We start from the raw sequence: 23,008 nt of genomic DNA on the forward strand, positions 1-23,008 counted from the left end.
TACTATGCCATCAGTTTTCCAGTTTTACAAAAAAATAATAATAAATAATCGTTAGTTTTTTTGTTTTAAAAAAAATACTGATCATCAAAAAAACGCTTGATTTCTCAATTTTCAGAAATCCCCAAACCTTCCAGCAGGGGTGTCCCAAATCTATTTTCCCAAAAGGGCCACGAGTCACGACTGGTTGGTATGATCAGCCAATTAACAAAGAATTGCTTTTTCCGATGTTATTTACCTACGATTGAATATAGACATATTATTATTTCTGATTATACTGATAAAGATAGATGATTAGTTTGTTACTGATTTTATTTAAAAAAGAGCCAAAAAGTGACCTAATGAATTGTTTTGTTAAAAGAAAAGTATTTTCTCTTACTATATGTGAGCAAATGAAAGTCTACCGTACCTTATTATTATAATTGTTACAAACATCATTAATATTTTATTTGCCACATTATTAAAAATGGTTAACTGGGATCATTAACATAAGAGTTATCAAAAGTTTAGCTTTTAAATCTTACGTTTTGACACCTGCTGTTTTGTCAGTCGTTAAGAATTATCAGCTTTATGCCCGTATAGGATACTGTCTGTGCCATCAGTCTTTCAGTTTTAGACATGCAGAAGCAATGTTAGAGTTGTTTAACAAAATACATATCATCAAGCGTTGTTTCTCAACGAAATTCCGAAACCTTACAGCATTAAACTCTGTGCGAGTATTTCAGGACGACGTAAACAAAACTTAGAAAACAACTTTTTTATTCGATTCAAAGTAAAGACATCTATATCTTTTATATGAGTTACATATTCTGGTTTAATTTACATCCTCATCAAACGATATGCCTCATACATTGGTGAGAGCAAGATAATGAAATTTGGTGGTCTAGGCTAGACTTATATACCTTCAAACTATTCATTTGGCAAGGCGCTATATCATTTAAACCTTTTTCTATGTACAACTTATTATCGAACGTATAGAAAAAAAAATTCTGTTTGATAAAAAGTTATCGAATCATCATGCAAGGAAAAAGTAGCCAATAAGATGTTAACCAAGATGTAAGATGATGGTGAGTTGCGCAGAGGTCGATTTTTGAAGGCTCCCGCGCATGACGTCACAAGGTGCCTTCATCGATAGCCGCTGGGCAAGCCAGTACCGTCTTTCTCTTACGTGTGTCGTCAGCTAGGCGGGAGTTTTCACGAATTTGTGACAATTCTTGAGGTTTTTGGGATTTATTACGTTATTGCCATGGTGATATGTGCTATTTATGGCTGCTGTAACACATAGGGACAATGTTGGAAGTGAAAAGGTTAGCTTCTGTCGTTTCCCTAAAGATCCCGAAATGTGTAGGAAGTGGGTGAACATCTACAGAACAAGTGACCATACAAACACCAAAAACGAGAGAGTGTTTGGTTCATTTTCAACAAAGCGATTATGCAAGAAACCTCAGTCATGAATTGCTTAACTACTGCCCAGCAAATGCAAGAAAATTGAAGGATGATGCCCTACCGAACCAACGTTTGCCTCTGCACGATAGTACCACTTGATTCAGGTATTTCACATCTTGACTCTAGTTGGTTTAGTCTACCTGTTACATTTAAAATTGTTGATAAATATATTAACTATAGGCTTATATGAATACTTCTATCAATTAAAGTGCATAAATATATCTTCCGTTCGATTCCTAATGCAAGTAAACCATAATTGACTTGTTAAAAGTGATAAGATTGAAATTAGGCCTAGACCTATGTGTAGTTAGAATAACTGCAAAGGGGATATACTAGTCAACACGAAAGAGAGAGAAAGAGAGACAACATTTCATTGAAATTGTTTTCGTGTGCAGGAAATGGACCTATTATTTGTCGGGCAAAGGAAGGGGACAGTTGTTTTCGAGAGAGACTGAGAGGAGAGCGTTTTGCATAACTGAATGACCCATGGGTTTATAAGGATAATTCTAACAATTGAAAAGCATATACGGTATGTAATATCTTCCATTCGATTCCTAATGCAAATTAACCATGTTCACTGGTTAAGATTGACAAAATTAGAAGTAGGCCTAGACCTGTGTTTGTTGAGAATAACTGCAAAGTGCAAAATGCTAGTAAACACGGAAGTGAGAAAGAGGGCAAAATTTTATTAGAATGGTTTTCATGTGTATGAAATAGCCAGTTATTTTCTTGTTAAAGGAAGGGGAATATTATGAGAGAGAAGAGGGAGAGAGAGATTTTGCACATGAATAAGCCTACTTTCATCAGGGGTTAGGAAGATGAAAATGATAGTTAACTATATACATATGTATATATATATATATATATATATATATATATATATATATATATATATATATATATATATATGTGTATATGTGTGTATATATGTGTTATATATATAATAAATTTCTGACTCACATCAGGATCGAACCCAGGTCTTTCAATTGAAAGGCAATGGCCACTGCCCACTAGGCCATACTAGTTTAAAAGAAGATGGAACCAGAGTGCCACTGCACCCAATGAATTACCTGGGCAAGGTAACTGCTTGCGATTGTGTGTTGATTATTTCTATCATATTCATTCAGAAGGGATAATTTGAATGAAATGCTGTCGATTGGGTCATTGCTGAGTCGGGAAGTTGGGGAAAACACGCTGGTATGCAAGCAGTTAGCTTGCCCAGGTAGTTCCTTGTGTGTAGTGGCACTCAGGTTCCAACTTCTTTTATGACTTGTATGGCCTAGTGGGCACCGCCCTTGCCTTCCAATTGAAAGACAAGGGTTCGATCCTGATGTGAGTCAGAAATTCATTTCTGTTCCACATGTGATTGTGCTGATTATTTCTATATATATATATATATATATATACACACACACACACACACACACACAGAGTGAGAGAGGAAATTTACTCCAATTTTTTTTTCTTTCATATGAATAGGCCTTGTGCAATTTTTATTGCAAGGAATGTCATAATGATAATATATATATATATATATATATATATATATATATATATATATATATATATGTATATATATATACATATATAGATATTATTCTATCATTATGATATTATGACATAAATATATATATATATATATATATATATATATATATATATATATATATATATATATATGTATGTATGTATATGTATGTATGTATGTATGAATGTCTTTTACTGTAATACCACAGTATAATATTAAGATAAAAAGGCCCATAAAACACTATTTGAACATTGCAACCATATATTTCGAACACTTCCTTCTGTGCCCCTGTCCACTGGTAAAATATGGACAGATGAAATGTTACAAGAGTATATATACAAAGCATACGTAGGTGTGGCGGTAAGTCTCCGATGGTATGCAGGTGACCGTTTCCCAAGGAGGGAAATTAAACAATTCCCTGGTGGTTTTTGGCCTCATTAACTCCCGTCTGGCAAAGTGTCTGGTGGTCATATTTTCTGGAACACCTGCTTGAGAAGAGGCCTGAATATTAATCCGTTGATGTCTTCCGATTTCCGATGTCCTCCTGACAAGTTCATATTGTTGGTTTGATTGATTATAGATTCCAGCATCTTTCTTTTGTACAGACAGCTGCTTTTGAAAACCAGCTCCGCCCCGCTCCAGTTTATGGTATGGCCTTTATCCCTGATATGTAGGAAAATCCCCGAACTCTCCGATGCATACCACACTGATCTTTTGTGCTCTATTAATCACCGCCACGTAAATCTCATCCGAATTGCTTCATGGAATCTTGTAAACTCAGGCTTTCTCCACTTTTTTATTTAAATATATACGTTAATGAGCAAGCCCCGATGGATTTAGGACAATGGAAGATAAAAGGATTGTTAGACTTGAGTTGTTCTGTGGCTTTTTGGATGTTTTCGTCGTACGGAAGCTTTATTTTGTTGTTAAAAAATATTAGTCCGTTGTGAGTGGGACCTCTGTAGTATATTTTATTCTCTTTGTTAATTCCTTCTCGATAATGTGTGGTGGGTAGAGCAATTGCGTTAGGTGTTGGTGGATCGTGTTGAATTCTTTGTCTAGGTACCCATTTGAACATATTCTAAGCCCCCTGTGGAATAAGTTGCACCTACCATGATTTTTAAGGAAACATCGTGGTAGCTTAGGAAATGAATATAGGAAACAGCAAAACTGGGTTTCCTATATACTGAGAAAGCCTATCTGTTCTGTTCTCTTATGATCAGTACATCTAGGAACGGCAATTTTCCGTCCTTTTTCCATTCTGTTTTGAAATTTTTGGTCAGAACTAGCGAATTTAGTCTATTAAAAAATTCATGAACGTCTCCCGAGCTATTGTCCCAGAAAGTAAAACTATCATGTATGTATCTAAGCCAGATCATATTGCGGGGTTTGATAGACGACAAAATTTCTGTTTCAAAACTTCTGTTTGTAAAATTTACCATTGAAAGAAAACACGTTGTTAGTTACACATGGTACAAGTTTTATCTATGCTAGAGGAAAATGGTCTTCATATGGTTGTAACTTCCTCTCTGAAAAGACAACACGTCGGCGATCGGGACTTTAGTAAATAATGACTCGACAAAATTTTTGTTAAAATTAAATTTTTTGTATAAAATACCATTCAAAGAAAACATATTAATGTTGTTTTTTCAGGGTTTACACAGAGGTTGTGTTGAGGGTAGTTTTTAGGTTTAGAGTTTTATCTATGCCAAGGTTTAGTGGGGGTTGCATTTAGGTTTAGTGAGGATGTTTAGATTCAGTGGGGGTTGTGTGTTTAATTGGGGTGAGTTTAGAAAAATTTAAGACAAGAGGTGTTTACGAGGGTTGTTTGTGTTTTGGTTTAGTGGGGGTGATTAGGACTTGGAGGGTAGTGAATAATGACTTTGAGGTTTAGTGGTGGATGTGTTTAGGTTTTGTCTTAGGCTGTGTTTAGTTTTAAATTTAATGTTATTTGAGGGTGGTGTGTTTAGGTTTATTAGGTTTAGCTATGGTGTGTTTAGGTTTAGTGGATATATATATTTATATAGTTTATATATATAGGTTTTGTGTGGTGTGTATTTATGTAGTTGGGGTGTGGTTAGCCTTAGTGGAGGGTGCATATCTCAGGGGGTGTGTATGTTTAGTGGAGGATTTAAATGCCTTGTTTTGTTTTGGTTTAGTGTGGTGTGTTTAGGTTTTGTGGGGTGTGTTTCGATTCAAGGGTGACCAATGATGACTTTAGAATGTGTTTAGGTTAAGATGGGGTTGCATTTAGGTTTAAATTTAATTTAGAAGGTGTGCCAGGTTTGGAATCTGTGTTTTGTGGTTTAATGGAAATGAGTCAGGGGTGTGTTTTATTTGTGTTTAGTTTTAGAGAGATTTTTTTTTATTAGAGGGTGTTTAGCGTATGTGTTTAGTTTTAGTGAATGTTTCTGGTTTAAGTAATCAAAACTACATCTTTTTCTAAGGTAAATGATCAGTCATTCAGAGTGTTCTGGATGGAACAAGTGATATATTGGATCTCATATGTAAAAATGCCTTCTACTTGTAACTAGTGAGACTGAGAATGAGGAAGATGTCATGGGAAATTTAATGGACAGACCTGTGTGTGAGTCAAAGTTATTTGGGAGGATTTCAAAAACAAGTACCCATCTTTAGGTTCAGCTGATACAAATGGAACATATGGAAGAAGAGTTATTAAAAACCTTCTCAATTTCAAAAGATCTGGAGAAATTATTCAAAACGTTCCATGGAGAAATGCTCAAGCCGGGAGTCATGGCTGTATCCAGTCTTCTTGATATTTTCAAGGACAAAAATTTTTTGTGTTCCAGAGGATATAATTAGTAATTTTTGTAGATGCAGGGTTTATTTCAAAATGAAAATATTAAACTCAAAATGCAAACAAACATTGCAAATTAATGGTAATAAAAAATGAAAAAATTAGTTTAGTAATTTCTTATAAACTTTTGATCGAGTTAAGGCAGTAACAAGAGAGTGTTAAATGAAATATGAAGTTTGTATTATTTTCTTAAGTGCCTTTTCTCTTGGTTTCCATTTCCAGTGTTCAGTTTGTATTCTATACATAAGTTTATGAAAAAATAATTATAATATTAACAAAAACAATGCTATGAACTCAAAGAAGCGCCAGTAAGTCGTATAAACACTCAGCACCCAAGCTAGCCATGTGACGTCACTGAGTACAGCCAACCTCCCGGCAGAATGCGCGGTAGCTCACCTTATCTTCTTACATCTTGGTGGTAACAGCAAGAAAAAAGAAAATTCCTCGTGCCAAGTAAACCCTGGAAAAAAGAGGCCTAGGCACCTGGAGTTTTAATATGACTGCCCGAGGTCACACGCTGGGCTATCTATATTGACGATTTAAAAAAAAAAATCAGACATTTCCTGCTCATGTCTCCAAGATATTTAAATAACTTGTTTTATCCTTCTTTCAAGAACAATTGTATTCTAAATAAGTCAAAGTTACTTTTTCATAGGCAGCCCTTATTTTTAACAATAATCAAGTATCATTCCAAAATCTTATCTTAGGAAGAAATTGATGGCTTTGCTAGCCTTGCCTGGATGTGGCCTTTTTTCTCACTCGTTTGTTTGTTTAAAAACGTGCTTTTTTTCATATTCTTAACTTCTAAAGTGAGGAAGTTTCCTGAACTCAAGTGAAGGCTTACGTTTTTTTTTTTTTTTTTTTTTGAGCCGCCGCCCATGAAACTAACCACGACCCGATGGTGGCCTATCCTATATCGTTGCCAGAAGCAAAATTACGGCTAATTTTAGCCTTAAATAAAATAAAAAGTGCTGAGGCTAGACAGATGGTTTGGAGGGTGGATGATCAACATACCAATTTGCAGACCTATACATACTATCCGCATACCTGTAATGCTTAATTTTTCCTTATATTTTGCCCATTTGAAATAATCAACTATTTAATCAGTTAAGCTGAAAAGTTGTTAAGTCAAAGTAAGATTATAGCTCAAAATTTTGGGTTTCACATTTAAATTCTACATAGTAGCCATTAACCAATTTGTTTGAAATTTGACAGAAATGAGCATCCTGTTTCCCTTTATGCTCCTTTACAGTTTTCTTATATAAAAATGGCTTTTTAAGTAATTTTACGTAAATCGATGTCAAAAAATTTTTTTAGATGCCAAGAGGGACATGTAGCAGAATTACCCCGTAGTGGATTAGGCATTGCTTAAGGTTCTTTGCAGAGTCCCTTCGCCTCCTAGCTGCAACCCCTTTCACTCCCTTTATTGTACCTCCTTTCATATTCTCTTTCTTTTATCAACCCTTTCCTAACAATTGTTTCATAAACCCTGCATCTCAATTTCCGTTTCAGCGCTGCATGACATCATAGTTTCCAGCCCCTGTTACTTCCATTCCGTTTAAAACCCTTTTTACTTGTCAATTTAGTCCTTTGTTTTAACAAGATATAATTGTTGAAATGTTTTCAACAAAAATTTTCATCATTCTAGTTTATTTTGTTGCATTAGCGTTTGCCCTTTCACTGAAAGTTCATTATTTTTGTGAAATTTTATTCAGTCATGGGTTCATCATTTCATTCCATTCCACTGTTATGATAAGGGTGACAAGAACAAGGTAAAATTTCCGTAACGTTAATATCAGTTTTAAGTTTTTTTATGTTTACTTTTCTTTCGTTGTAGTCGTCAAAATTAAGAATTCATGTAAAACATAGATCTTTAATAAATTACATAGCCCTTTTTTTTTTTTCCTAAAAGAGATATTTATATGAAGTTGCCCATTTTACTTTCATACCTTGTTAATCCGTTATAGCAAATATTTTCATTTTGGCAAATATAAATGTTGAAATGTTTTCAACAAAAAAAAATTTTTGATTCAGTGCTGGATTCTAAAATAACTAACTTTCGATCAACCAAAATAGCATTCAACTTGAACAGCCATTCTAGTTATTATTTTTTTATCATTAAGGTTTTTCAATAACATAATATCCCCATAGGGTGGAAGAACATTGCAGCGTTCATTCCCTAGATTAATCCCTTTCATTCCTTTACTGTACCATTCACTTTGTGTTTCATTGGCAACTGCGAGGTTTTCCTCTCTTTACACCTCAACCTACCCAACTAATGATTTTATAGGTCAGACCACAACCTCTCCATTTCTTCCTTCCTTCCTTTCTCTCTCTCTCTCTCTCTCTCTCTCTCTCTCTCTCTCTCTCTCTCTCTCTTCTCATGAGTAACCTGACAGGAAATATCTAAAGAAACTTATCTTTTCTGGTGGGGTTTGAACCTACGCTTGCACTGTGGAAGAACCTTCGTTCATTTTAGATTAAGTTATCATGGCAACGTTTGTTATGGCAACGTTTGTCATTGATAAAAATCGAATCAACGATCAGTCAGGTTTCAGTGGATAATAAGGGAAAAACACCCATTAGTGAAATTTCCATTTACTCATATTTGGACACATGAACTAATTACACATTGCTGCTCATAGATTACGATCGTTCCTGCAGTCATCTTCAGAGTGTCTTGTTTACATATCTCCCATCCATTGATCTCGTCTACGTTCTGTTGCCAACCTCCACGGGGTCTTCGCTAATTCCATTGCCTTCTTCAGTGTGGGGATTTTCAGAAATCCTTTTCTCGCGGTCCACAAGATGTGCCGAGCGATTTAATCTTCAGACTAGATCTGATACGCCTGACTTAATAAGAACTGACCTGGTGATGTTGTCTAGGCTACTAAATAATTCGTTTCCATTCCATTACTCAACTTTTTTTGTGTCATTACTTTCGAATATCAATTTACTCTCTTCTCAGTTCCTCCCCCGATTTTTATCCCAATAGTGTGGATGTTGTTGCTGTCAGTCTTGATTTACAAAGAAAAGTTATATATAAAACTGACTCCAGATCTAACTATGACTTCTCAAATTTCCGGTTATTCAACAGTAGTTTATCGAAACCTTACCAATAAAATTCTAAATTCTTTCGTACGGATTTTTACATATAGCAGAACAGCAGGTTACTGCTCTCAGCCTTATGCATGTGATAAAGTGGATAAGGAATATCCTCTAAGGGAAAGAAATAGCTGCACAAGAAAACGCGATCAAATCTCTCGAATTATATTCTTAAAAATAAACATTTAATTACAGAATATGGACAGAAGGAAATAATATAAGAGTGATGAATCACATAACAGTCAGCTCTGCAAGATTGAAGTTTGAAAGTTCCTTATTCTACATTTTTTTTATTAATGTATTAAAGAATAAAAAAAAAAAAAGAGGTTAAAAAGTTTGGGACAAGCGTGTCATCCTCATGCGACCGGAACGGAAGGAATCGGGTTAAACACTCCATTTTTAATTGACTGGTTGTGTAGAAACATCTTTTTAGAAAAGGTTTTCCAACTTTGATTTAGTATTTCCTCCATTTGTTTAAAGCATTATATATAACCATACTGAGATTTTTTCCTCATTTTTCTCCTTTCCAAAACTGAATCACAACCTCTCGCTGTTTTAGTAGCTTTGTTCAACTTTGAGTTTACTCTAGCCCCAAAGACTAAAGGGGATGATTAAAGCAAGGTTCCTTCTATTCAGTGGAGGTCAGCAGTGAAGTCCTCTGTGGCCCTTAATTTCCCAGAACTCTTCACCCCCACCCCCAACTCTCTCTCTCTCTCTCTCTCTCTCTCTCTCTCTCTCTCTCTCTCTCTCTTTCAAAGCCTCCACCACTCTAAAAAAAAAAAAAAAACTAACATTTTTCCCTTTACTTTTATGAAAGAACAGATAAATACAAGCTAAAACTAATTAGGTAACTAATAAGAAAAATACTTCCTAAAAGTTCAACCATTTTTGGGTTGTTTGTATTAATAATGATAGTAATCATTTCCGAAATCTCATAATCACCAGTCTCCATAATGGCGGGAACAATCACAGTCATTTAACGATCGAAAATTTAAGAAAAATAAGTTCAAAACTGAGCTTTCGAGACCCTGCTTGGTCCTTCATATCAATCTGATTAACACGTCGATGGTAGGTGACAAAATTAGTGGAGAGACACTTTGTGATTGGTCAAAAGTAAGATATATAAGACAAACAAGACGGTTGTTAGCAGATGTGCTGTTTGCTGTTTCTCGTGATCCCTTCGTTTTCGGAAGATGTTTCTCGTGATTCCTTCATTTTCGTAAAACATTCTAACTCTTTGTCTAATGCCTCTTTGTTTACCCCAAGGGCTGATCAGTGCAGCTTAACGCGCCTCTACCCTGGCCACTGAACTTGATCCCGTTACCTAATGAGTGAGGAGTGCTAAAAATTGCTGTTGTTATCACTGAGAACCTCTACAAAATACGTCTTTCAAAAGCTATCCTCTGCGGGAAGAGATTCATTGTTCCCTCTACTACTACCGAGTGCTTGTGCCTTCACTACCGAAAATAACTTAAGATTTATTCTTAGTTTTGTGATTCGACGGTCTTGATTCACATTATGGATTGTGGACTCTTCTGTGACCATTCTGTTGGCAACCGAAGTCTACCACTTTCCTCATAATATGTTTTTTCATAATCGCCACAAAGTATTTCATATACATCAGTGTTTTTCTTATTGATTTGGCTGTAGCTATGATCTTGCAACAGAAAATTTTTAATAGGGTTTTATAACTAGAAATTACGTTAATTTGTCCCTACCGGTTTATTATCTGTTTTCCAATGTTTTGCAAATTCAGATTAATTCAATGTTAGGATATTTCAAAATTCATTGTTCAGATGGTTGGTTACATTTTTAATGTAAACAAATTTTTTTCTGCTTTATGTAGCTATGTTCATAAGCTTTACCGGTTGGTATAATTTTAAGAAAACATTCTTTATGGATACAAATTCTTTATGGTGGGGAATTTTAAGCTCGCTAGGGACAGAAGTTACCAAAAATAATTTGTTGTACTTCAACATTGTGGAAGAAAGGCATTTCTTATTTTACTATAAATAGGAAATGTCACTTTTTTCTCATTTTCATTCAAAAACAGACATGCTGCATGTTTTGCAATGACCGTGTTTTTGTGTACAAAACAGATATTTCTTATAACATTACACTTAGTATCAAGGGAAGAAAATCTAAAGCTATACAAAATATAATCATGATCTGGTAAGATATGCAGAAATTAAAGTAAAAAGAAACTTTCAAAATCCGACTGAAGTCCTCTGAAAGCGATAATGACTTCGTTGACTTATCTCAACCAGATTGGTGGTTTCAGATTCGGATCACAGTTATTAGATAATTTAATCCTCTAAACACACATACACTTACAGGAATGGGTGATAACGGAGAACCCATCGTAACACAGAACTTTTTGCCTATAGCCTTCGTTGTTGAATGAGAGATGAACAGACAAAGTGAGTATGAAAATTGATTATGGTTACCAGGGAATTAACACACACGTATACACATACATATATACACACACATATATATATATATATATATATATATATATATATATATATATATATATATATATATATATATATATGCATATATATATATATATATATATATATATATATACATATATATATATGCATATATATATACTGTATATATACATAAAGAGTATTTGTGTATGTGCACACATACTCTTTATCTATATATAAATACATACACATTACGCATGTGTATGCGTAATGTGTATGTGTCTGTGCTTGTAGACTAAAAGCATTTGATTCCTTTCAACGATTCCCAGCAAATTTCATAGACTCATAAATTTGTTGACAGTGTGGGCTTCCTCTTGTGTAACAAGGGTTTTGTGGTGGATGCTAGACTGGGAGTCTCTACATAATCCAGAATCATAATAATCGGCTTTCATGTTTCCAATGTCTTTTTTTTTATATAATAATAATGTAATTTGCACGCTCGAAAAAATTCAGTTCGAACTCATTTTGTCTAAAACAAGATCACTGATAAGACCAACGCCTAACCAATTAGTGGTATTTCCTGAAGAAAAAACAATGTACAACCAACCCTGCAATGCTTTGTAGCATCTGTCGAAATAACTTGGTATTGTTGTTTATCTATCAAAAATGTATCGTCAATTAGTCTCTTCAAGTTTGATGCTTAACTCGAAATTCAGCGTAGCATTCGTCATTCATTTGCGTATTTGAACTTGTACATATTTTACTGGATGTTTACAAATTAAAGGGGGAGAATAGAATATGGATATACCCACAAAAGGCCCAAATACGACAATAAAATGAAGAATCGAATCGCAGGACGAATCGAAACCAATATGTCTCTTTTACCACCTTGTTTTTATGACCTGCCTGATACCCTTGATGTTCGTCTTTTTCTCGCACTTAAAAAGTCGAAAAAGCAATGTTATTTACGTTTAAACTTTTCGTGCTATTTCGGCTCACATTCTTCACATACTGTTGCCCTAAACGTCCTGCAATAACATTCCTTCCCACCATCTCTCTCTCTCTCTCTCTCTCTCTCTCTCTCTCTCTCTCTCTCTCTCTCTCTCTCTCTCTCTCAAACCAAATTATCCAGCTTTTTCTTCATAGCTGTTTTCTTTGAATTCTTTATTTATTCAGGGACTTAAAACGATGGTTTTAGAGTGAATGAAAACGTTCTTTTAAACTTAGATATTACCAAAGCATGATGTAATATAAAGCTGTGGTATTATATAAGTACATTTACCTTTAATTTTTTCCAGTACCAGCAAAGAATACTTTAACGAATTTATTTACTATTAAAGTGAACATATAGTACTAACAGAATAACTGAATCCGTAATATGTTTCGAAAGTGCTTCTTTAACTTCACTAAATTATTATTTGGGTCTTGAAATAATAATGCACACAGACAACTGTGTCTAGTCATTTTTTCTTGAAGAGTTTAACTAATTCTTCAACAACGCCAAGCTCATACTTGATGAAACTGAAGCAGTTGTAAGGTCTTATCTTTTTTAACAATTTATTTATGCATCTATTTAACCCTGAAAGAAGCTCTTAGTAATTAAAGGGACGAACAAAGTTGAATTCAAGACTCCAGATATAGAAGCACAATACTGTCACTGAACTGACAAACTTGGAAATATATCCAGATCAAATCTGACGAAGCTGCTCGAGGCTCAGTATGAAAATAGATGAAATGTTGGCTGAGGGAAAGAAAGGAGAAAATATTCTCAGCGGTTTATTCTTAGATAGAAAATGGGGCGAAGTCACTGATAATATGAAACGCATTTAATTCAGTGCAATCAAGAGGAGAATAAAGAGGAAAGCTGCTCGAATATTAGGTTAATCTTTAATCAAATCTAAATGTTACAACAGTTATAAATTTGGATACTCATTTTGAGAAAATACGTCTTATGTACCAGTATGGAAGAAAGAAGACTCAGTGACTAAGAGGCAATAAAATCTTCAGAAGTTTGGACTTTAGCGGTAAATGTGAAAACAAGAGGAATTTCAGACTGGATAAGCCAAAGGTCTAAAAGGAGAGCTGAAAGATAGCATAATGTGAGACATGGGTTAGAGTTCAGTTTTTTTCACCGTGTTTCTGGGGTCTGATAAACAGATAAGACCATACAACTGTTTCAGTCATATCAAGTAAGGGCTTGGTAGTGTTGAAGATTCAGTTATACTCTTAAAAAAAAATGACCCGATTTGATTGTCTGTGTGGATTATTTTTTCAAGACTCAAATAACAATACAGTGAAGTTAAAGAGAGACGCTTTCGAAACGAAGTACGAATACAGTTTATTCTTCTGGCACGATATGTTTACTTTACGCTAGTGGTAAATAAATTCGGTATATATTAAGCACTATTAGTCCGTAGGGGAAGATTGAAAGGTGAATCCATATGAGGAAAAATCCACGACTTTATGTTACACCTATGATAGCATGCATTTATAATGTATTGAATGTGTGAGTGTATATATGTACCATTTCATCTGTTTACATATATTGATATTTATCCTTAGAACTAGACGTAAGAAGATAGACTATAACAATATGTATATCGGATACTCATCGGAATCATTTTCATATAGACTATAACAATATGTATATCGGATACTCATCGGAATCATTTTCATACTTTTCAGGTAAACAACTTCTTTAAAAGCGTACAAATTGGAAAGTGAAGACCATGATGCATTTCCCAGGTAAAAAATGTTTATTACTGTTGTTCGTCTCTTAAATGTGTGTAAGAATTGCCTGCCTGTTTATTGTTGAGTATACCTCATTTTTCTTTTTACGAAGTCTGCGTGATAACTGAAACATTTCCTTGATTGATTCTCTAATTCATCACATAAGTGCAAGGAAAGCTTTAAATTTCTGAAAAAAAAAGCCTTAAAACCGCTAGTAAAGCGATTTTTATACTACCCAGAAATGTGGATTTCTTTATGTTAGAAAAGATAATAGTTTCCGCCGACCTTTTCATTATTTGGGGGCTTGTATTTTGAATCAACAACGCAGTGAATATTGTTGTTTATTTTTAATAGTGAGCGTGAACGCAATCCGAAGAGTAGTTCCTAAAAGACAGGAATGAATAATGGAAGCCTATTTGCAGTTTATTTATTTGCTCATTCATTTACTTATTTATCTATCTTTTTATTTACGTAACCTGAACTTATCCATAATTCAGTGATGATTTTATTTAATCAGTTTTAAAGCAACTGAGCTAAGATTCAGAACAAGAAGACAAAACGCATTTAGAAACTGACTGATCACCTGCGCTCCCATCCAGATGGGGACCACCTGCTAAGGCGTGACAAAACGAGGACTAATATTGCCTTCAGGTATTATGATAGTTTATTAGGAGGCCTCATAAAAAGATAAAAAAAAAAAAAACATTCTATTAAAACTAACTTGGAGTTTTACTTGCTTTTAATGCACGGTCGGTGTGAGACACCAGCAAGAAAACTTACATTTGAGAGACTGATAAATTTGTCTCACTAAATAAAATGAGTGCAACGGGGTTGAATCATCTCGCTTCAGCTCTTTCCATGATAATGTACAAGGTTTCGTAGTCAGTGAAAAAACTGGAGGTAAAAAATGCGCCACGGCCTATGAAACTCAACCACGGTCCGGTGGTGGCCTATGTTGTTGGTACCTATATCACTGCCAGAAGTACGATTATAGCTAACTTTAACCTTAAATAAAATAAAAACTACTAAGGCTATAGGACTGCAGTTTGGTATGTTTGATGATTGGGGGGTGGATGATCAACATAACCAATTTGCACTCCTCTAGCCTCAGTAGTTTTTAAGATCTGAGGACGGACGGACAGACAAAGCCGGCACAATAGTTTTCTTTTAGAGAAAACTAAAAAATTAAAGTTCTCGTTCCTCCGTCTCACAAAGAAGGCGCCTGCTGCTACCAAAGGGGTCTCTTGAAGCGTCCTTGACCCTTCTACTTTTCCTGGAACTGGAGTGGGTTGTAGTTGCTGTGTCTCTCAATCCGCCTCTCTTTCTATTCTTAAATATCTTAGCATTGCATCGTTTTCCTTCTTTCGTGCTACATTCATTTTAAACTTGATCAAATTTAATGGGAAGTTTATGCTCACTCATTCTCCATTTCACCATTATATTCCAGAGCTATGTAAGAAATATATTTTTCACAAGACTATCAGTCTGAAATTTCATAGCATTTGCCCAATTACCGGGCACATTAAATGTTACCAATTCAGTTTTTACGAAATGCGATCCAAATGAAAAATTACTAAAGAAAACTTTTTCTAAAGAAAGTTTTTTTTTTATGGTTTCACTTTTGGCGTACCGTTCAAGTTATTTCTTTGAATCAAGAATAGACGTAAAATTCTTTACAGATGTGCGTCTTTCATTTTAATCGAAAGTGTGAGTCAAATGTATGATTTGTCGGTAGCGTGTGTTTCATACCCAAGAATGGTCAAATAAAATATTTATAGAGTGAGAGAGGAGAAGCAGGACATAATACAACGACCACCGTACGCTACTTGCCAACCGCTTCTTCGTAACATCCTATTCAAACCCAATTAGCCCTCTAGGGCAGGTACTCTCTCTCTCTCTCTCTCTCTCTCTCTCTCTCTCTCTAGTCTCGGAGTATTTCCTCAGGCTTTCACACCTCCTACTGAGTGTGTGACACTCCATCTGGGGTATGAAATGGCGAACAGCCTTAAAAATTTCATTTTTTTTTTCTCATTCAGTAGGGCAACCAGTATATCTTTTATTCAGAGTAACTTTCATATGAAGAAAAAACTAACAGGAGAAATATTAACAAATGTAAAACCCAGATGTTATTTCGCTTTTCAAAGTAACCTTGTTACAAATGTTAGTAGTGGGCCAAATAAGATATGGGAGAGACTGTATATATATATTGTATATATACATATATTAAAAGGACCTCATTCAAACTGGATGGTATCTAATGGAGTATTTATTCAGAAAAAGTTACAAGCTTTCTTGGACAAACAGTCCACATTATCAAGTATCCCCGCCCCTTCTGTTTTTGAATATAAATCTCTGACAACTTCTTTTGCATTCAGTGTGAACTTGAAAATGTAGAATAAACTACGAAAGTACTTGTTCCAAGTCCCGATTTTCACTCACCTTCTCACGTGGATTTAGTGATATATATAATTAATAAGAAATAGTCTTCCCTATCCTGCAGCTGAATCGATGGATCTTTGGATATTCAAACTTTCTGCATTTGCTTCCTTTTTTTTAAAATGTCGTTATTAATATCAAATATCATTTGTAAAACTCACAGTTCTTTCAGGCTAAGAAAGATTCATGTTTATCGTGGACATTTCACCCGTCTTTTCAATAAAACAAAGTAATTTTTCGTCAATTCTTAGATAAATACTGTAGATGTAAAAAGACATATGCTTGCTTTCTGGTTCTCCATGCATACAGACCTTTCTTAATGGTTCTAACATCCGGCTCTGCCTTAGCCTATCTATTTTTGGACCTTTCGGACACTTAATTTCACATTTACATTTGTTTTCTCTCTTTCTTTCTCTCTCAAGGGGTAGTCACGGTGTATTTAAATGCTTAGGGGATTTTACTTGAATTAATAGTTGCATAATCAACCATAATAAACAAGTAAAAAATGCGCCGAAGTTTCTTCGGCGCGATCGAGTTTTCTGTACAGCGTATAATGCTGTATGAAACTTTCAGCCACGTCCCATGAAACTCTCAGCCGCGGCCCATGAGACTTTAAGCCACGGCCCGGTGGTGGCCCGTGTTGTTGGCCCTTATAGCGGTGCCAGACGGACGATCATGGCTAACTTTAACCTTAAATAAAATAAAACTACTGAGGCTAGAGGGCTGCAGTTTGGTGAGTTTGATGATTGGAGCGTGGACGATCAACAATACGATTCAAAATCCAAAAGATAAATACTGTACAAAATGCAAAAGATAAGCAGTGCGCTACAAAATACTAATGATTAACAATACAATAAAAAATATAAAAGAAACAATGCGATACACAATACAAAAGATAGACAGTGCGATACAAAATACAAAATGTTATACTATACGATATGAAATACAAAGGATAAACAATACGGTATGAAACACCAAAAAGATCTAGCTCGCCTCAAACCCCGCAAAAAAACTCACATACAAATGAGAAATGCCCTGTAAAAGTATTCAATATCTCAGGAATTACTGATGGACTCAGTGTTTTTGAAATGATATCGGTAGATTTCGATAAAATATTGAGGAGCCATCGAACAATCAACAGTCGATCCGGTTGCGAGAAAGATATGATGGATCCGTACCCTGATTCGAGTGAGGATCCAGGGCAATCATTATCACTGGAATGTAAAATATGGGCCAGAGGGCATGCGCTGAGACCCATAAGGTCATTCAGTGCTGAAAAGGAAAGCAAGTGTAAGGGAGGTTTTAAATGTGTATTAGGAGGAAGACCTCGCAGTTACATTGTCAAACAATTGTTAAAAGAGGGTGGAAAGTAAGATGGAAGAAAGAGAATATGAAGGGGGGTACGGTAAAAGGAATGAAGGGGTTGAAGCTAGGGGCCGAAGGGACGTTGCATAGAACCTTAAGTAATGCCTACAGTGCACCGCGTGAGGTGCGCTGATGGCACTACTTCCTTTCGGGGTAGTCATCGTCATGAACACTGTATTTTGATTTGGGGTCGGGACGCAGTCTCGAGGTGCTTTCTTACCACTCTCGGGGTGCTTTCAAAGTAAAACACTAATGACTTTAAGCATTCAGTTAATCAGTAAACGTTCTATGTCTTCATCTTTTCACACCATTCAGGTATGGTCGATGTTTTCTAATCACCTTCGCCTGTCTGTTCTGTGCTGCACCTCTTCATTTGTCAAACCTTCGCCCTCAGATCCTCCTTACTACTACCCATCCACTTTCGCTTGGGTCTTCCTTCCCCTTCCCTTCCATTCCAATCACTCTCTTATACTGAATATTCCTTCTATCTACTCGTTGAATGACGGCACCATTCCGATCTCCTTTCCTTTGCTACCACACTCAACCATTTCACTCGTAATTTGCTCAACTCCCTTCCCTTTATCCAGTGCATGTTTACTGGCGTCACACTAGCCCACCCGTCAACTTTTATTCTGGTGCTACGAAGGAAAATACCAACATAAAAAGGTAAGGGGGAAAAAAACATGCTCCAGGGAGTCTGAGTCCTCTTATCGAATGTGACACCACGAATGCTTCAGTAGCAAATATAGAAAAAGGATACCCATGGAAATTCTGTCTGGTTCAAGAAAAGATTCACGGTGGCTTTTTGGCTCATTCTTTTCACAAATTTGTATGTTAAGTGCGAGCCGCTTCTCAAATATTTCTTGGTTCTTTGAAACTCATCAATTTATTATGACAGTTTTGATTTACGGATCCAGTTGTTACAACTCAACCATTTTGTTGTGAAACTTAGTTCGTCTCTCTCTCTCTCTCTCTCTCTCTCTCTCTCTCTCTCTCTCTCTCTCTCTCTCAGACACTCACACACTCTTTGCACATTAACAGATATGTACACTTACTTGAATATATTTGCTCACAAACTTGCAGACAATTGTAAATACTGAAACAATTGCGTGTTACGATGACTGTGCCAGAGCCGTAAATTAAAGTGATTATGATAATTAAGCTGCAAGCTTATACTCAAGATTATCGTAACGATGACAAGGAAAAAAAAAAGTATAAACAGAGAAAATCTCTGAGGAGGTTATCACCCCCAATATCAAAACATCCTTTCAATATGATATCTGACAAATGAACAAAAATAGTCAGGGCGATCAACATGGCCTCCATTCATTCATCTTTCTTGCAGTCAATTGCAGCACTGTATCTGTGTCCTTTTTTATAGCATCTAAGGGGATCTCTCTTGTCCCAGGCTAGTGCTGTTCATAAAATGATAAAAAAAAAAAGTCGTACTGCTTTCGTATGTATGTTCTTCATTAATTCATTGGCGATTGTTAGAATTTTAGAATTATCATTTAATACCTTCCTGCTCTTTTATGTCAAGCTTTGTGATAATGGTTTCAGAGTTTGGACGCTTATCCCTTAGTTAATGTAGCACAATAATGAAAATTTCTTTTATCTTTCCTGTATAACACTTCTTTTGTAGATATATATATATATATATATATATATATATATATATATACATATATATATATATATATATATATATATATATATATATATATATATATATATATATATATATATATATATATATGTGTATATAATGTGTGTATATATATATATACTGTATATATATTTGTGTATGTGTGTATGTATATATATATATATATGTATATATATATATATATATATATATATATATATATATATATATATATATATATATATATATATATATATACATGTGTGTGTGTGTGTGTGAGTTTGTTCAGTAAAATCTTTTAAAATCGCCTTCAAGTCAGGGAAATAATGTCTCAGAAAACTTATATTTCAGTGAAAGAATGTAGCAGGTGTTTTAAATGTCCAACCCAAAAAACATTCAGTAGATCACATAATACCAAAAGCAGCGATCTGCGCATCAGTCACTTTACTAAAGGAGGTCTCGGTTAGCCTGTGCAATGATTATCTTGGTCGTCCTATATTCCTCACCTGTCCACAGCGCTTGTGCCTCGCGTCAATCTTGGCTTGTGATTTTCTTCTTTATTGCACTGTTGATCCTGTTGATCTTTGTCCTGTCTCTAGCTCCTGATTAAGCTCTGTAAATATGATTTTAAGCCAGTGACAGAGAGTAAGAATGAACCGGTATCCTGATCATCGTTTCAATGAAACGTTGATCATCGTCACAGAACAAATGTTATTTTCAAACGCTAGAGAACAGCATATAGTTTCCTACTGACAAAATGTCAGAATAAAAATTGTATACCCGAACATTATCATAATTCAAAACTCCATCAACAGTAACACTGGCTGCTCTGGGTTTTGTATGATAGGAGTTGGAATAAATGAATATGTAGACAATTAAACCTAGAATTGGTGGATCTTATCAAATATATCTGAAATGTTGGTAATTGTTGAAATGGAACGCCATTAGGAAGGGCTATGCTTAATTGGGGGACAGGTGTTGCTACTACAGTCAGCATTATATAATGATGGAATCAGATTCATTACCACTGCACACAGATAGCGTATATATAACCTCTAACTATTACCATGTAGATATGCGTCATGGTCTCATAAGATGAATAACAGTAAAACGAAAACGAACCGTTCAGATATCTTATGAAATATTACCTTTTTTTCATTTTAAATATTAAGTATTTAATTCTCCATTGATGGTTAAAGTTCAACGTACAACTTACGTGATAAACCAGACATTATCTTCACGCTAGACATCATCTGTATGTAATACTAAAATCGGCACGGGAGATTAACACCTAGAGAGTGGGTTAGATGTATGATGGAAATTATTGCAGTAAATACTCTTCAACCAAAATTCACAAGGTTGCCTGTATTTGCTTAGACACCCCTTCCTTGGGGCCGAAAATTCAGTACTGTAACTATTCCAAAACTTCTTTATTTGCAATGACTTTTTTTTGCGCAAATGGACTCTGTTGAAATGATATAGCATAAGCTCAATCGAAGGCTAAAACTTCCGTCAGAAAACAAAGCAAAAAAATTCTTGTAGCCCTTGATGTCTTTCGCAATAAGTAAAGTAAGATTCTTATTAACTTTACTCATTCTTGATTATCAAACCTCAAATGAATTTATGGCACCGATTATTTTCATTAGTTCAAAGAACATTGATATCTTTAGCCATTTGACCTCCTTAGTTTCCATGATGGAAATTGACCCCAAATTTTTCTAATATCTGAACATCTTCTGGCTCTGCGATCTTTCTTTTTTTTTTTTTTTTTTTTTTTTTTTTGAGACAGATTAGTTAACAAGAATGAAACGGCACCAGCGGAATTTTCTGCAGTTATGATTCTTGTAGGTCTTCGATGTCCAACGCAGCAACTTGATGCCTGAAATCTGGACAGATTCTCCTCTCAACATTTTGCATTCCTGCAATGTTGCTCATTTTACCTTCTATAAACGTCCAGCGAGTTTTGAAATATAGTCGAATGCAGCGACAAACTTAGGAATTACTTTTCCTTTAAAGTTGTCTGGTTAAGTAGAGAATGGAGATTCGAGCCACTCTGCTAGATAAACAACTTAGTGCGTGCGTTGTGCACTGTACTATATAAAGTACGGATGTTGTGTTTGTAGGGTAAAAGATGTGTATAGGTTAAGATAAGACGTAATATAACAACTTTCTGTCTACTTTCGGCAAACATTCGCTTAAAACTGTGACGAACGTGTTTTAGTGTTTTTTTTTTTTTTTTGCATTTAATCAGGTTTCCTACTTTATTTGTGGTAACGAAGGTGGTTGGGCATTATACCTACCTGTAATGACTACCAAAACAGTGAAATATTGATATAAAACCGAAACAGAAAAAAATGATAAAATACCATTATGCATTCAGAGTTACCATAGTTTACTATATATATATATATATATATATATATATATATATATATATATATATATATATATATATATATATATATATATTTTTATTTTTTCCGTGGTTTTAGTTTGAAATATGCTCTGTGAGACAGGTAGCAACAATTTAAGTTAATTTAGCCTTGTGATTCTGACTTTGTGGGTATAAAAAGAGGGAAACAAAGAGAATTTCATATGAGCTTAGGGCTCTTGTTACTGAGGGAAATATTACGTAAAACACGTGGGCAAATTTAAAGGAGTGTATTTACATAAATGATATCAGTACGGGAAAGAGGAACTCAAGTAGATTACTATCCTGAAGGAGATTCCTACGGGATTGAATGAAACTGATTCCAGACACGGTCCGAGAAGCTTCCACGAAATAGGATCCCTCTGTAATGAGAGATATGCACATTATACGCCAGTAATGAAAATGGACAAAAGAATAATGAATTCGAAGCTGCACTGAGGTTGGAATAATAAAGAATTAATACTGCCGATGCAAGAGGCGCACGGACATTAGACAAGGGAGATTTCTGGCTTTCTCTTTATTCCAGGGCACTTTACCTTAGCAGATTTTCCGAGGGCGCGTAGAAGGCGGTCCGTGGATGACTTGCGATTTCCGAGGACGAGTTTCTTCCACGTGGTGAGATGCAAGGGCTTCCGTAAAGCGGCAAGGCGATGGGGACTCCTCGAAACTCCAAGCAATGGCGTGTGGGCTCGAGGAATACGGTCGAAGGGCACGAGGAGAAACATTTTGGGAAGGGCCACGTGGTTAGGATGCAAGGGCATCGGTGGGGCCAGGTGTTGAGGACGTCTTCACAAGCTCACTCCATATCTTCCAGCCCGCGTGTGCGAGGAGACCTCGTGGGCTTTGCTTTATCCCAGGGGGTGCGCCCAACACAGATGCTTTGACTCACTGCACCTGCTGCGCAGGGGAGGTTTTGCCTGTAGGAGAAACGCCTATACTTTTGCCTCGAAGGAAAGATCTTTATCAAAAATGGGAGCGCCTTTAATCTTTTAAACCCTTGGTTTTAAGTCGATAGACAGATGGTCTATCGATCGGCCGGCTGGCAGTAAATGAAACACAACAACAACCA

General features: G+C 35.4%; 2 long non-coding RNA genes across 2 annotated transcripts in view; one reads left to right on the forward strand and one right to left on the reverse strand.

The window, feature by feature from the left end:
* The first annotated feature begins 1,143 nt into the window (after positions 1 to 1,143).
* The window catches only part of LOC136843151 (uncharacterized), a 32,823-nt gene continuing 10,958 nt past the window's right edge, over positions 1,144 to 23,008 (forward strand). Inside the window, exons 1-2 of the long non-coding RNA XR_010854469.1 lie at positions 1,144 to 1,547; positions 14,018 to 14,077. This is a non-coding gene — a long non-coding RNA (uncharacterized lncRNA). The remainder of the gene's footprint in view (positions 1,548 to 14,017; positions 14,078 to 23,008) is intronic.
* LOC136843560 (uncharacterized) lies at positions 22,155 to 22,696 on the reverse strand. The gene is made up of 2 exons (XR_010854579.1): positions 22,476 to 22,696; positions 22,155 to 22,301 (listed from the first exon to the last, which is right to left on the reverse strand). It is a non-coding gene; the product is annotated as an uncharacterized lncRNA (long non-coding RNA).

This window comes from Macrobrachium rosenbergii, chromosome 11 (assembly GCF_040412425.1).
Source record: "Macrobrachium rosenbergii isolate ZJJX-2024 chromosome 11, ASM4041242v1, whole genome shotgun sequence".
NCBI classification, from domain to species: Eukaryota; Metazoa; Arthropoda; class Malacostraca; order Decapoda; family Palaemonidae; genus Macrobrachium; species Macrobrachium rosenbergii.